This window comes from Triticum aestivum, chromosome 7B, assembly GCF_018294505.1.
Source record: "Triticum aestivum cultivar Chinese Spring chromosome 7B, IWGSC CS RefSeq v2.1, whole genome shotgun sequence".
NCBI lineage: Eukaryota > Viridiplantae > Streptophyta > Magnoliopsida > Poales > Poaceae > Triticum > Triticum aestivum.
The window spans coordinates 366,117,674-366,133,655 of NC_057813.1; the positions used below are offsets into that span (position 1 = coordinate 366,117,674).

Here is a 15,982-nt window from a genome sequence, read left to right on the forward strand (position 1 = left end):
CAATAAAGAAATTACGGCATAGTAACTTAGAATAAACCTACACTATACAATAAAGGATTTATGGTATATTACATCCACCGGGCATCTAAGTTCGCCACCAGTGATCATAAAGCACAACAAAGAAGCAGACTACAAAAACTAGGTGCCATTGCAGCGTAACAAAATAATACTAAACCAAGACCACTTCCAAGACAGTTCAAGAAAGGTTAGCCTTGCATGGGAACTGTTGCGCAAGCTACTGAGCAAGGCTATGAGACCGGCCTAGCATGTCGGTCATAGCTTCCAGGTGTAGCTGCTTAGCAATGAGGTTCTCATTGGTGTTCTCCGCAATCTTTCTTAGAGATAGGACTTCAAATCGAAGTTGAGTTGCAGAATGCCTTTCTACTAGAACTTGGGAATGAAGAAGTGGAACTGATTCAGACAGCGAATTCTATGAGCTTGTCTAACTGCTAGTCTCAAGTAACTTGAACACTGCATCAAGACAAGACTTGGGGGTTGTCTCGCTTTCTTCAAGATGTTTTGCCTTCTTTGCTGCAATATATGTTGGGTTTGTCTCACAGCCTTTAGCAGACTTGTGCATGCCATCAGGCATCTCACCCTGAAACAAGCAGAGAGGTGACAGGTTTTGCACGTGTGTAAATAAAGATGATAACTGTGATGTTAATTACATCCAGTTTCAAATTAGAAAATAAAGAGTAGGTTCAAAATATCAAGAGCATAATGTGGCATTGTTCATAATGCGGGGAGCTTCACCACACTACTGGTTTACCATGTCAACATAACAAGCATAGATGAAGGGCAAAGACAATCATTGTATCTATTTTGGTTAATGTGCATGGGATGTTCATATCATCACCCACATCAGTAAGATAAAACAGGAGATGACAAGGTGCAAACATGGGCTGCTTCACCACACACTGCATTATAGATCCACAAAAACAAGCATACATCTAGGGAGTATTGATTAATTGGCATGGTATGACTAAGGAATTTGGTTTTACAAGTAAAACTTGGAACTTACGGTTGTTGCGAACATGCATTTTGATAGAAACAACAAACTAAACAGCAGTTAACGATAGGGAGTCTGAGCAAATTAAACATCAGTTGACAATAAAGGCTTTAGAAGGACTGACTTACATTAATAGTTAAAACCGGCTTTATAATGCCCTTCTCCATGCCAAGGGAAGGATAACTCAAGAATTTTAGCACATAATCTTCTTCATAAGCATTGCCTGTACACTACATTTTGTAGAGAGTAATTATAGGTATGATAATACTAGAAGGGATAGATGACAATGAAGATAAGATGTAGATTGATGCTACATAATCAACTACAAATCCCTAGAAGTACAAGCGGTATAGGACAAAATGTACTGACAAGAGCAATGGGCTACACTTCTGCACTAGCATTGTCTGTGTATTCAACTTTTTGGTAAGATTAAATATAGATATGATATTTTTAGTAAATGGTGGGCGAGGGAGATAAGATGTAGAATGCTACACACTGAACCAATCCCTCTTCCCATAATATAAGTGTTTTGAAGACTGGTGTATTGTACAAAACGTTCTTATATTATGGAACGGAGGGAGTAGTTGTTAATGTAAGTACAAAGATAGACGACGTTCAGTCCTTACAAGAGGACTACAGAGCTAAACCTCTTCAAAGGCATTGGGTTGATTCTAAATTTATGTAAGAGTCCATACGGATCTTATAATGTCCACCAAATGGACGATAATGAGGCTAACATGTGCAGTGATGCTACATAATCAACCTGCTATGAAAGTAAGTATGTTCATATAGGGCAAGAGGTACTCACAAGAGCAATGCAGTGTGCAGTATATTTGCGAGATTCTGTGGTCCCTTGAGAATGAAGGTTCTTCTGCAAATGGTTTTTGTACAAGTGAGACGTTAAGGCACATGCACAAATGTAGTTCACATTATGATGTGATATCACAGACAGTACCTTACACTGCAGACATGACCAATGTGTAACAAGATTATTCCAGTCACTGTCTGATAAATGTAGCACCGGAGACTTTACAGAAGTTTCATTTAGAGGCTTGCCATCGAAGTGCACTTGCCTCAGGTAGGAACAATACTTCATCAACGAGTGCTTGAAAAGTGCAACCAACCCTTGCTCGTCTTGACAATCCAGTTTGGTCCTTTCCTATTTAAAAGAATGAAACATTGTGTCTTCTGTCAGCAGAAACATATGCAGTAATTACCATGAATAACATTAGTACATTACTTACACATAAGTTGCGAAGGAAGATTGGAAATTTTTCTTTGTCTATGGTATAATCTTTCCATGAAGGAAAGATGCGCACAAAGTTCCTGATAACAATATAAGCTTCGTCTTGTAAACTGGGAAGAAGTGGAACAAGAGTCCTATTTGCTACAATTGGGGCTCTCTTTCGTTCGAAAAGGGATTTGGCAACTGGATTTGGGGTACTCTTTGCTAGAATGGGGATTTTGCGTCATAGAGGTGGTGCTATGTCAACTGGCATCGTCATACTATTTGCGGCAGTTGGGGTGTGCTGAGTTGGGGCATCAGAGATGGCCAATGTAGTAGGGATAGAGTCTACTAGAGTTGTGGTCGTGTTTCCTGGGTCTGGTGATATTGCAACTACAGCTAATGGACTATTTGATTTATCAGGTGTCACTACCTTTTCCAAATACTTTGTTCGTGCCCCTCCGCGATCAGCAATCGCCTTCTTCCTTTTGAATGTCTGATACACAAGAACAACATTTGAATGGATAGGCGGGGCGTATTCACATACAGAAAGTGTAAACTAAGCTAATGGGAGTGCAACAAAGTAGAAGCAATGCAAACCATCAATTGCAAGATATATGCGACCAATATAACCTTGGAAAGTTAGAGCAAGCACCTTGATGGGTGAATAAGATAGGGCATCTGCCCTGACTCCTCCATGAGGGAGCTACATTTACTTAGGTCTCCCTCTAGCTCAAAATCATTATTAGGATTATATTCTGAGCATGAATCTGCAGGTGGAGAGCGTTTGCATTGCATTGCATCCAGACTTGATTTTAGTCCCTTAATGCCAAGTTTGACAGCCATGGCATTGTTCTGCTTTATTCTTTTCATGCGCGCAAGCTCATAATCATTATGATGTTGTTCAGTATCTGAGATTCATCAAAACATAAAAACTAGTCAGATTATTTATGGAATGCATTGTGGATTCAACTCGAAGAGCGTCTCCCTATAAACCCCTTCATATGCAAAGTTCACGCCCAACCATGCTGACCAAACCACACACAGATATACAAACCTCTTATGTCTCTATAACAGGCAGACACACATTTCAAAACTGAAGTAGGAACATTAGAATCATATCAAATTCGTATTTGAACAAATAAACTACGGAATTATCATCGGCATAATGTTTAGCTTCAAGGGTGGAGTGCTTGTAGTGTGACACAAAGCAAGTAGGAAGATTGTATTCCATGTAAAAGATTGTAGTGTATGTAAAAGGTGGAAATGACACTTTCTTTCTGTACAATGTAGTGTTCGTTGCCCACACATGATGGAAGAGATCACACAGAGAAATCTATTCACTCATGTCTATGGTTCCAGTATTTCCTAATAGGGTGATCCACCCTAAAAGAATATTGACAACAAATATGACAAGGCAAGCATAGATGTAGTGAATCAATCATTACTTGTGAGCTTACTAGGACAAGTATGCAGAATTGTAACTGCAGTAAGAGACCGTCCAAAACCTGAATCAAGAAGTTGGTCTAGCACTTATTGTTTGCAACTAATCGACGTGAATAATTGGATATCATATTGAATGAGTAAGAAAGACAAGTAAAATTGTCAATAAGCCTGGCCTACAGTAGTAATGTGGGCCAATGTCACTATGAACAACAATCCAAAATGACTAGTGTATGTTCCTAGGGCCAGAATTTTGAAACCCTATGAACTTTACAGGTACTAAAGATTACTGAAACATCTGAACCATTAGGTAGCACTCAGTACACAACAGACCCAAATGATAGTCCTGTCTAATGAGTAATGAATCAATTAGAAAATGGGTGATGATGAGTGGCTGCTGAGTGTTGACGACGTATCTCAGGATAAATCGGGTTGGCTTAGTGGATGCTGCACGCCTGAGCCCTGAATGGACTGGGAAGGTAGACATGGCGATGTGCCCGGGCAGCGGTGACGTTGTTGGGCAAGCCGCTCCTTACCTCGTGTTAGTCCGGCGTCTCCTCCTAAATTCATGCCATCCAGGGACGGCAAGTTGCCGGCGAGGCATACGGCTGGGGGCGAGTAGAGATCGGAAGCGCAGCAAAACAAAGGGGAGTCGGGGCCTGGGCCGACCCAAAATCCCAGGGTGGGACGCAGCCCACCATGGGCACCCTGTAGATACACACCCGAGCAGCGTACATGCATTTTCGAAACTAAATTAGGAACATTTAGCTGACCAATTGAACGACTCTGTTTCAATAATATCAAATTATTATTTTAATAACTAAGCTTGTTTAGCTTAATGGATGGAGCAGTGCTATTATGACACGAAGCACGTATGCTGATCATAAAAGGGGGAAACCTAAGCATTTTTTTAGCAAAAGAGGGTTTCCCCTACGATTTCTATTAAAGGAACCACCACGGAACCAACATGATCAATTAAACCCTAAGCATGATCAATTAAACCCTATTATGACTGTGCCATGGCAGATGTAAAGTTGCAAACCAAAGAAATGATATTTACCATCCATTGTTTGCTTCGAACTAAGAACTAAATTCTAAGAGCTTAAAAGAAAGTACAGTAACCAAGTTGCAATCAATTTTCTGGCTGAGATCAAAAAGTTAAGCAGATATGAAGTACCACCTCTCTTGCGGTGCCTTGTAGGCATTGAGGGTTCGATGGCTGTCGGTGGCGTTGAAGCAGATCTGCGATGGTAGACGGGTGCATGGAGGGATAAGTCCTGTTGCAGTGGACGAGAAGGTAGTGTGAGCGGCCCCGGCAAAGAGGACGACGGCGCCGATGAAGCGAGAGGACGCGATGCAAGGCTCCTGGTCCTTCGTCGTGGATGAGAAACAACCATCTCTAGCAGTGGACGACGCGGTCTTGGTAGGAGCTCCGGCATGGTGGAGGACGGTGGCGATGGATGGGGTGGTGGACGGCGGCGATGGATGGGGTGGTGGACGGAGGAGGCTCGTGTGGGGATGGTGTTCTAGCATGGACAGTGTATGAACGGGAAAATGGAGGGAGAGGTACGGGGAACCATGTTTTTGGGACGCGCATGTTTGAAATATGGGAAACTACGAACTTAGCCCCCGTTTAAAATCTGGACGTCACGTTGGTTGGGGATAGCATGGTAATCTCGCATCTTCCCAATATTTGCCCAGAGAGATTTCGGGCGAGGAGAGGGGGTTTTGGTGCCCACGGTTGGTGCCCATGGTGTATGCATGGGGCTGACAGGTAGGGCGGTTGTGTCACATCTGAGTGAAGTTACGAACCTGGCCCTATTGAAAATATTTCCCGACATCGATTTCGGCCGAGTTGAGTTTGTTTTGCCGCCCACCGTGTATGAATGGGGAAATGGAGGGAGAGACAGACTTCTTTCGGACGAGTTTGAATCAAATGTATTTTTCCGCCCATGTGTCACGTCTAGTTGAAGTTACTAACCTAATCCTATTGAGAACCGTGGAAATCGGGCAGATGCGTTGTCCCTGTAAGGGGTAGACAGTAATTTCCATCTCCTAAACACTGGCTTCAGGCAGCCGACGTGGGAGTTTACATTTTGCCGCTTCTTTCGAATTTTGGGACAATAAGCATCCACGTTCAACTTGGCAACTAAATTCGAATCCATTCTGTATTCCTATACGAATCTTTATAAATCATTCTATGCATTTTTATATATCTTCAAAAGCACGACAAAGATGTATTCCACTGTCATATATGAATATGATTTACAAATGCCGATACTCGAATCCAGAAGCTAGAATCCAGTTTAAGGTGAATTCAAATATTTGAAACCACCTTATGTCCATCTCAAGTTTCACACACAGCATAATGTGTACTCCAATTTAGATATGTACGCAAGCGATGTCTCAAGATTCGAAATACCAAGTCAATCAATCAATAATGTACAAAACTAACAGACATATAAACACTTATAGAGTATATGGATCAATAATATCAATTAACATACATAAGCCAGGCCGCTGTACTTTTTTACTAGAAGAGCATCCTATTTTAGCGAAGCTAGTACAACATCTTGTCCCTTTAAAGACCATTTATACTACTATTATTGCTGAATGAACATTCAGCCTGATCGGCATATTTGTAGGTCTGGCACAACAATCAAAATGAAATGTCATTATCAAGTAACACAGACTTGTGCTCAAAAAATTACAACCCAAAAAAAATTTATTACATGATCTCTAAAACAAATGGTTTGATCGATTACATGAACAAACAACACAAAAGTTATTAAACGATGGAAAGAACATATCACCCATGATTTATCAAGTGGGAATTTAATTTCCTTTTTTCCCTCAGGACCTTAACAATGCGGCCAGTCTTGGCTTGCTTCATTTTGAAATCCACCAAATATTTAATGGTTGTCTTGAGTACTTCTTGTGATTGTGTTGTTTACTTCCTCAACATGTCAACTTCATCTCTAAGTGCAGAAGCAGAATATCTTTCTACCAATAGTGTAGCCTCTAGAGCATCAGCAGTTGTCAATTCTTGATGCACGATTGGGCCGGTGCCACTGCTATGGGATGATATAACGTCCATGGGGACCTAGCTCTTTGATCTTGGGCTAACCTGTTTTCCCATTAAAGTTTCGATTGGATTCCGAAAAGTTGAAGTTAGCAAAACATCTCAAGTGGGAGTTATAACAGCAAACCAGTTAGACAAAGAAGGAATTAAAGAATTTCAATTGGATGCTGGTAAGTATTTATTAACACCATTGTAACCGGTTGCAGCAGCAAGGCAGTTAAACAAACAAGTTTTGCAGAAGGTACCTATAGTGGCATTGGAGTTTCTCTTAGATCCTGAAAAGTTGAGTAGCCAGTAACGTAATTAGAGCAACCGGTTGCAGCAGCAAACCTGTTACACAAATATATTTTTGAAAATATACCTGCTATGCAATTGGACTTCCAATTGGATCTTAAAAACTTGAAATTGGTAAGATGATTACAGCAGCAAACCAGGTAAACAAGGAAGTTTCTGACAACATACCTGTTGTGCCGACAGAGTTTCAGTTGGATCATGGAAACTTGAATGTTAGGAATCATAAATGAAGTGTTTCAAGAGCCATCGGAAACTAACATCGAACTAGTAAAACTAACCAGTTTTGGCAACGTATTTAATTACACATGAACTAGTAAAACTAAAGTTCTTGGCAATGTATTAAAGTAACAAGTCAGTACCGTTTACCAGCAACACATACATCTGTAAATTTCTTTGATGTAAGCAAAATGATTCCAACACACACACACACACACATACATACATACATACATACATACATACATACATATATATATATATATATATACATCTGGGCTATTCTGTTTTGCAAAACAGAATATTATTTTGTTACCCTACTTGAACTGATGGTTTCAGGTTGTTATATTGATGATTTTCATCTCGTTGAACTGAGCGTCTTTTCGGCGGAATGGGGCATGTAATATATCGTTGGAAAGCTGTTGACATCTACATTAAAATATATATGAATATTTTGCAAAATCATCACGGTTTAAGAGCAGTTTTGAAAAAACGATTTTTTAAAACCGAAAACGTGAATCATATTTTGGACTCAATTTTCAAACGGTTTATCGGAATTGAGCAAATAAGATGGCGTTGGAAAGCTGGTAGAAATCCGCATCTTCCAGATATGTACTGTTTTTTATATTATATACAATTTAAAAGTAATTTGAAAAACGGTGAAATTCTGGGCGAAATGTATTTTCGCGTTTTTTTGCAAACGGTTTTTCGGATTGATTTATGATACGTTGTTGGAAAGATATGCAAAATGCGCAACTTTTTCGTATAGAAATGTTTTTCTAATTCCTTACGGTTTAAAAACGAATTCAAATACAGTCAAATTTGATTTTGAAAGCGATTTTTTTAAAGTTTGTCGAAATGGGCAAATGATATACCATTGGATAGCTATCAAAAATGCGAAACTTAGTCATGTTGAACATTTTCTAAAATTTATAATCGTTGAAGAGTAATTTTGAATACGGTGAGAGTCATCGTGTTATTTTCCCGTAAAAAAAACAGAGTCCTTGTACTGATCTATGTGTGTGTTTGTACTGATGTATTTTTCACAGAGTAATTTTGAATGGTTCCAAAAAAAAATACTTGAACTGATGACCGTATAGTTTTGTACCGAGCATGTTTTCATTGACTAGACTTTACTCTATTTTTGTATGTTTTTGCTCATATCTTTTTCAATGGTTACGGTATGATCATCCCCGAACTTGCATTGTTAATATTGTTGAACTGAAGGGATAGCAGAGAGAGCACTAGTAATGCATGAACTCACTATTTTCCCTCAGTTAAATTGCCTAAGGGTTCATTTATTTTCCGTTTGAACTTACCACCTTTATCAATTTGAGCATTTCAAAATTTGCCAAGAATTTGAACTATTCACCACTAGCACAGATGAGTGAGAGAAGTAACGAGTGTACTTACTGATTAGTAATACATGAATGCCTAGGTAGTTATACATGAACTCAGAACATGAACTTCATTGAGCACTTGAAACACATAACATACACAACTGAGGTGCAAAGCTGCGAATGTTGATGGATCAAAACTGTAGATTTTGCAAGCACTTAATAGCTCAATGTCAAAAGAACATCCATACATGCACGAACTTTCTATAGGATGTTCTAAAGTTCAACTTGTAAAAGTAGAACTTGTGTAGCTTTGTCAGCAACACAAAAATCTATAGAAAAATGCACCCGTTCTCATGGGCGTATCAACAAGCATGTTCAGAGCACAATTTCTTCTGGCCTTGTCCACAGAGAAACAAGTTGAGTTCCTCTTCTTTTTCTCCTCGATGAACCACATAGACTTGAACTCGTTCTGGCTGTCCACATCCAACACCTTCCAGGAGACGAAGTTGTGGTCGAGTGGCCACAACCTTGGGCGTTTCCTCAGCAACTCGTGCACCGGCCTGGGATGTGTTTGAGGTGAGACGCCCACACGACCACACATAGACAACACCGAAATGCGAAGCATGGTCGCGGCCACGCACGCACGAACACAACACACACATATGCGCAGTGAGCGACTCAATGAAGACGTGCGTCTACACGGTCACATGGCTTCCCGTGGAAGGTGCAGCCCACCGTCGGCGGTGGTCCACGGAGGGGATTGAGGGAGCAGTTCGAAGGCGGGGAATCAACGAGGTCGCAGCAGTAAATCGGCATGGTGGGGGCAACATATTCAGACCTGTCAATTGTTAAGACAAATATGTGAGTTCAGAGCTAACTTATGGTTTAGTATCATCATATTCAGAGTGAATTTAGTTGCTCATAGTTAGCATGAGTTCATGGCAGAAAAAGGTGATACTCAAGATATTGAACTAAACTAAAATTATATATTGCACTTAACTAAAATTATATATTGAACTGAACCAAGAGGCAGTACGGTTCTCATTCTGAAGCATAACCACAAGCACTTGTTTGTGCTATATATGAAGATGGAAACACAAAGGAAATATGACTCACCGTCAGGAAGTAGATGTACTGAAAAGCATACAAAAAATGAACTTGTGCATCTTGTTTTTGCTGCAACCTACAAAAGTAGGAACAAATATGAGAGATGATGTTTTGTCAAGGAGAACTTACCAAGGTCTGGCATTCGAACTTTCAAATTTCTGTGCTACTGAAAATTGAGAATAAGAGCATGCCTCGACCAGATCGACGACTTCCTCGGCTCTGCGGGCGGCCTCTCATACAGCTCGAGGGCAACACAATACACACACGAACTGACCAGAATACACAACACGGCCGGCTAATTACACAAACTAATAATTAATACAACAAACATGTGAAATTGCAATGCTGAGAGCAAAACTACATATTGTAATTTCAACAAAGAGAAGAGCAGATTCCTTTTCCGTGAACAAACAGTACAAATCTAATCTTAGTCCCTTGAATTCCACATAAATTTATTCCATTTATAAACCCGAACTGAAAATCAAATAAAAGCTTAACTCCTTCACAAAACCACCAAATGCACGCACTTTGTTACTGCACATGAAGGTAAGGAAATACCGAAACCAGCAACTCTTGAGTCTGAACTGAGGTAAACGTTTTTGCTGAACTTTTGGGTGAGTTCATGATTTACTTTGGCTTGCCCAGCTCTCTAAAATCCTCAATAAATTCTACCCATGCACAACTACTTGTCCATACACATGCTCTCGACGTTCTTGTTCTCGCACCAAAATCTCAGTACAGAATAATGTCAAAGGTTGCAGCTTCCTAAATTCATGAACTGTCAGTACAAGAGCGAAAGTACAGGGGTGTGTTTCTTCACTGCTTGGTTTATAGGATACAAACCAGGAACTGAATTATGTAGTTATGTTTTCTTCCCTCAGATTTGAATCAAGTGCAGCACTAGTTAAATTCAAAATAAATTGACAGTACAAATCATAGACACGGAGATCTTCACCATGCGGAGCTGGAAAGGAGAGATTCAAACAAGATGTGACCATGCAGGTAGGCCTCGCGCCAAATAGACGGTGGCTAATCCTCACAATGATGGCTGCTGGAGCAGGCCAAGCGTCGACAGCGCTACTCCAGGGAGCTTACAAACTTTTGAAACATGAACTTAATCTATTGTTTTAACTATTGTTTTTATTTTTTGAACTCTAATAAAAAATTGGGTAGCAATCTGTCATATTATATTATAAAACAAAACTCAGTAAGCAACTAGTATTGCATTATAAAACACTCAGTTCAGTCTAGTATAGATAAGTACAATAGTAGATAGTAAAATGCACCTTGAAGATCTCACTGCCGGTGTGCGCATCGATGGTGCTGAAGACGTCGTCAAGGAGTTAGATGTCGCAGTCCTGGTAGACGACGCGGGCGAGCTGAATGCGCTGCTTCTGGCTGCTGCTGAGGTTGATCCCGCACTCGCCGATCTACATATGGTTGTCGTCTCCGCTACTTCAAACTCCACAATCTAACATCTAAAATAATTAGCTGCAATTTTTTATTTCTTTTCACTACACTGATGTGCAATATACATCTTACCAACTACACACAAAGACATAAGTTTGACATTTAACATCAATCCCTCTCAGCATTCATTGATCACATTTTTTTGAGCATTACATCTGTTAAAAAATTGAAGAGCAAATCCCGAGAGCTTGAACTTCACAATTAGAAGAAATCTAGTCTTTTACAATAGCATATATATAGTAATTTGTATGCCAAGTAACTTCAAAACAGAACAGAAATGAACTTTTTGCAAGAAAAGAATAGAATATATGCTACTTCTGATCCAAACAAGGTCTCTCATAGGAATAACAACAAACAACTTGAGGGCCCTCATGGCAACAACAAGAACAAGCAACAAATTTGAACGAATTTGAGAGAGGAGAGATATTCAGCAGCAGGAATGTTCAGACTGCTGTTTAGACAATTATTTGGACAGCTACCAAACTGTCGTTTAGACAACTACTTGGACTGCTGAATACGTATAACTCTTTGCCCTTAGTAAACTACAGTTTATTAGTACAAACTTATAACCTTTGCCTCAATAAACTGCAGACAACAACTATGAACTCTTCCCTCGGTAACAACAATTCACAATGGGCCTGGAAGCTAGAAATTAGATAACTAGTACTGAATTCAGCAGCAGAAATGTTCGGACTCACGGTGTTATTTATTGTGTTTGTTTGTAAGCAAGGTTCTAACGTTAAAAGAAACAAAAATGGAAGATTTTTTATGTGTGCTTGCTCACCGGTGGCGGTGCCGAGGCAGTAGGTCTTGTCGTAGAGCCTGTAAATGTGGGAGTGGGCGGCGGTCTCAAAGAAGGTGAGCACCAACCTCTTTTGTGCTTTGTAGTGAGTAGGCTCCAAATAAAAATGGATGACCACGCGGGAGGTTGCATATGGATGAACTAATGACCCATTTTTTCTCATACTGAAGCTTCTCTGTACTGAAGCTTGTTTCCAGAAATCATATCAGTGGGTCATTAAACACATGCAGCAACATCTAAAGAGGAACATGAGAAAAAGAGGACGCCGCTATACAAGAACTACAGTGGACAAACCAATAATATAAATCCTCAAGCAATAATTGAGAGAGCTCACAATCTCCATGGAAGATGCATATGCATTCACCGTGGAAGGGCCTCCCACGCCCCTGCTCTATCTCCTCCCACTCCCTGCACACACACACGGAGCAGAGAGAGAATGAGAGGGAGATGACTGAGGCGGATAGAGGACGGAGCATAGGGTGGCCTGCACGCAGCTTTTCTCGTGCCCGGCTATGGAGTGTGATGTTGTACTAATGAGGCAAAGGTCCAAATATATCACCTAAGTAAGTTCAAAGAATTTTACAAAAACAAGCAGGCAACAAAGAGATAAGTCATGTCCCTATCAGGCATAAGTTCTATATATGGAAGGACTAGTAAGGGTCTCAGTAATCGACTACATAATTTCAATCAACTCGATCTTCATCAGTACTAGAATGACTGGACAAGAAGTTTAGAAGCTGCATGTGTACTGTGACTAAGAATAGAACTCAAAAAGAATTTTTTTGGAGTTGGAATAAGACGTCGGAGATCAGGAGGACCGGCTACACCTCCTCCTCTAGACTGATTGCTCCGGCGAAGTGGAACTGACGGAGGCAGAGATCACGAGCGGCGCCAGGATTTGCCCACTGCAGGGAATCTATTAGTGATCATACATCACAAAAGCAAATGTTCAAAGCAAAACGAGATGGCTTTCTTACTGTGTGGGTGCTTAATGGGTGCGGTGCTTGGAGAGGGAGATCATGAGCGGCACTAGGATTGGGCCGCTGGCCCTTTTTTTTATACTGGTAATGGAGATACTGAATCTGAAACAAAGGGGCTAACCTTAATGACAACTAGTCTCAACTCTGACCTTTTCTACAACCTTTTGTCGAACTGATAATGACTGGGAGCAGAACAAGATTAGGGGTTCAGAGGAAGTTGAGCAGCACTGGATCACAGGTTACATTCAGAGAACTACACCCATCCATCCATCTATCCATTGAACAGAAAAGGCACAAGAAATTCGCCAACTCCATCTCTGATCTAATAACAAATCAAGAGAAGAGTAGCATCAAAAAAGTGAACTGATGCCTGTTTACTGCCATTTTTCCAGAAAACTTACTTCTCCCTCCACTAGCACAAACGGAGGCTACAGGAGAGATCCATAGGCGGCGACCTTGTCGCCGGGAATGGGACATATGCGGGCACGCAGGGCGGTGGCGCTCGCGGCGGCCGGGGATTGAGGCTCGCGGTGGCCGGGGGTGGGAGCCTCGCGGCGGCCGGGGATGGAGGCTAGCGGTGGGCGGAGGTGGGAGCCTCGCGGCGGTTGGGGATGGAGGCCAGAGATGACCGGGGGTGGGAGCCTCGTAGCGGCCGGGGGTGGGAGCCTCGCGGCGGTCGGGGATGGAGGCCAGCAGCGGCCGGGGATGGAGGCCAGCGGCGGCCGGGGTGGTAGGCTCGTGGTGGCCGGGGGTTTCTGGTCATGGGAGGCGGCCGGGTGGTGAGAAGACTGGGGCATTTTTGGGGGCTGGGAAGCTCGTGGTCCTTCTTTTCTCTTTCACTCCGATCACACAAAATGATTCGTCGTGTCTATATAGGGCCCAGGGTAACAGAATATTATTCTGTTACTAGTACAACAGAATAACCCTGTCCTATATATATATATAAGTTAAAAAGACAGTGTCCCTCATATAAACCTGATAGTTGTCTATCTATGAACATGCAAACATTACTAGTGTTACAAGTGATAACATCAAACCATTTAAACAAACAGGGTATCAGAACGTAAATTACACGTGAATTCTGTTGCATCCTAGAAATACATATGACCAGTTATCTACGTGCTTAAGTAGTTATTAAGTTCAGGCAAACAGGTAATTCGTAACAGTAAGTATCAAACACATAGATAGGCAGTCTATAATAAGATTAATAGGCTATGGCATTTTGTAATTAGTAGTAAACTAAATTAAGCCAAACAATGTAATTGAACAATTTTGCAATAAGTGGCTAACTAAAATTCCGAGAAGCGGTAACTGAACTTACGCTAGCTCTTTGTACAGGCACACTGCAACTTCTTTTTCGCTTACAAGGTTCTACGAAGGAGTCCATGGCATTAATTGCTTGGATACAAAGTCCCAATATTTCTTTCTTCCCACACTGCATTGGTAAGTCCAATGGTTAATCTGATAAGATGGTGCATCCTTGATATGTTATATGAGGACGGGTTGTCAGACTAGTAGTAGCCACACACATCACATTGGCTTTTACTGCATATTTAATGCGACTACATTTGGCATATCGAGATCTAAGCAATCTACAATAGGATGAAAAGACTGGCATCTTTCACATTATTGGTGAACCCAGTTCATAGAAACAAGCAATTCAACCATTCTGTGGGTAAATTAAAAGCGCCACAAGAAATTTTTCACTACCCAATCATACATGCAAAAAGGGGCGACGCCACCGTAGGGGCTAGTATGGGCGGTCACCTTGGGTGGCTGGAAAGTGTGCACCTAGTTTGAGTCGTCCAGGTTGGCCTAGGCTAGTTTTGTTTGTCCCAATGCACGAGCAGGCAATGTAAAAAATAAAGAAACATGTTTCAATTTGGATGGGCCAATAACGCAAGTGCAAGGCGGGCCCTATATCAGGCTCGCGGCCCAAACGAGCGCCTCCCATATCGATCGACAACAGGAAAAATCTCAATTCATTCCCTCCTGCCTCCAGTCTAGTTCGCTCGTAACCTAGCCACCGCTGGACAGACCGACGCAGCACTCCCTCACGCCCTCGTTGGACACCAATCTCCAGGCTTCAAGCAAATGGAAGGACAAGAAGATGAAGATCCAACCCTGGGTGTAACCTGCGTGGGAGGCAGTGGCGGCAGCACGGGCATGGCATCGAGCTTGCGCAAACGGACAGTCATAGCTTGCAAGAGCAGCATGCGCAACGAGCAGGTACATCACATCCCTGATTATATCTAATTCAACTGTTCAATTTCTGGCCAATAGTTAGGCCTGAATGTGTTGTAAAACTGCCTGTATGTAGGGAATCTATGAGAAAATGAAACCAATTTCTGCTTGTTTTGTAACTCACCCAATCAATACTGAACTGACTGGACCTGATGTATCTAATCAAGTTTCCGGTGCAAACATTTTACATGCTCCTGATGATGAACATATAGTGTCTAATGAGGGATCTAATGCAAGCATTTTGCAAGCTCCCATTGAAGGATTTAGTGTCTAATTATGATCTGCTATGTTGACAGAGACATAGAGATTTGCAGGCATTGATGACAACCAAATTATAGGACATTTTCATGGCTTGAGGAAACGTCAAGGCCATCTGCCAGAAAGTCCCCCTATCATGACAATGTAGCATAAATACTTTTCTAATCTGTTGTTTGAAATTATTGGCATACTTGTATGGGATAGATATATTGATATGCAGTTTGCGCACTGGTTATAGGTGCAATTACACTTCGATATTTTCAGCCAGAGAACGAATAATTCAAGCAGGTAAAGACCATGTTGGTAGTCCTTGTACACCATGTTGCATTTTGTGTTTTTTGGTGATTACATCATTCAGTGTTTTATAATCTGGAACTACTTTGGATCATAAGCTGGTTTTTGAAGTGCATGTAGCTTCACATTTCTCAAGTTATGTTGATTTCCGGAGTGCAAGTGCCTTCGTATTTTTTAAGTTAAATTTTTTACCCCTGGTAACTTGAATTCGTGGATCC

At 41.3% G+C, this 15,982-nt stretch overlaps 1 long non-coding RNA gene across 2 annotated transcripts; it reads right to left on the reverse strand.

The window, feature by feature from the left end:
• Window positions 1-8,792: 8,792 nt before the first annotated feature.
• LOC123160571 (uncharacterized) lies at window positions 8,793-13,812 on the reverse strand. 2 transcript variants are annotated; one of them, XR_006480252.1, is made up of 6 exons: window positions 13,370-13,812; window positions 12,966-13,290; window positions 12,816-12,893; window positions 11,971-12,396; window positions 11,003-11,187; window positions 8,793-10,011 (listed from the first exon to the last, which is right to left on the reverse strand). It is a non-coding gene; the product is annotated as an uncharacterized lncRNA (long non-coding RNA). The 2 variants fall into 2 exon arrangements; XR_006480251.1 differs by having other exon boundaries at window positions 11,971-12,893.
• Window positions 13,813-15,982: the final 2,170 nt, after the last annotated feature.